Genomic DNA, 1,121 nt, shown 5'->3' with positions numbered 1-1,121 from the left:
CAGCACCTCTGGGAGCAGGAACCATCCTCACCGTAACGGAACCACACTTCCCCGTAACCTTACAAGGAACCGTATGCGGCTTGCCAATTTTGTTACCCCAGTACCCTCTCCTCACAGGAGATGACGAGAGAAGGGAAAAACAGAGATACGCCGATTGCACGGAGGAGATGATTCCTTTCACAAAACCAATCGTCCTCCCGACGGAGAACACGAGAAAAGAGGAGAGAAAGGAGAGAAAGAAAAGAAAAGAAAAAAAAAAAAATTAACAGTTTCATGACACGTGTATTAAGAAACCGCTTAATGATCGATTGCCAAAACACTTCACTAAGGATCGGTTACCATAATTTATTTTTGTTTTGATTTAATTAAATGCTTTCTTTTGTTTAAAAACCCTACCAAGAAACTGCATTAATGATGGTCTAAGTTAGACAACTTAGATTCCCACACGCTGGTTGAGTTTTCGGAATCTGGGGAACGATAAACCGTTCTATTTCCTTTTACCAAAAAAAACTATAGTAACCCGAATCCGGTTACGATAAACTTGCTCTATTCAACCGGGTCGTCGAAATATTCTTACGTTTTAAAATAATACACATTTATTATTCCTTCTACTCTCTCTCTCCGATCAATTAATGTTTATCTATATAATATTGAAGTAAGATTATTTGGGGAAACTATATTTCGCAGGGTTCTAAAAATCGGTCTAAACGGCGCCTAGGCCCCCGCCTAGGTAGCAACTCGGTCCTATCTGAAACGATTTTCTTAAAATCCGATTTATACCGATTTATATGATTTAAATTGGTTTAAACTGTTCTAAATCGGTTAAAATTGGTTAAAATCAATCTAAAATTGTCTATATATGTTGAATAAAGCAATAATATTATTACAAATCTACAAATTTGTCTACTTTCTTCTGTTTTGTATATCTAATTTTGATAATTCATCACAATAATTTTATAATTAAACTTAAAAACTAAAATATGGTATACAAATGTATAAAATATATAAAATAAATCAACAATTTGCTAACGCCTAGGCCTCGCCTAGGCCCCGAATAATCCGCCTAGTCGCTAGTCCTCTATAAAGCGCCTAGTTACCGCCTAGCGATTTTTAGAACATTG

Source organism: Brassica oleracea, chromosome C8 (assembly GCF_000695525.1).
Source record: "Brassica oleracea var. oleracea cultivar TO1000 chromosome C8, BOL, whole genome shotgun sequence".
Lineage (NCBI taxonomy): Eukaryota > Viridiplantae > Streptophyta > Magnoliopsida > Brassicales > Brassicaceae > Brassica > Brassica oleracea.
The sequence above is the reverse complement of the archived record's forward strand: the minus strand, read 5'-3'. Positions refer to the sequence as shown.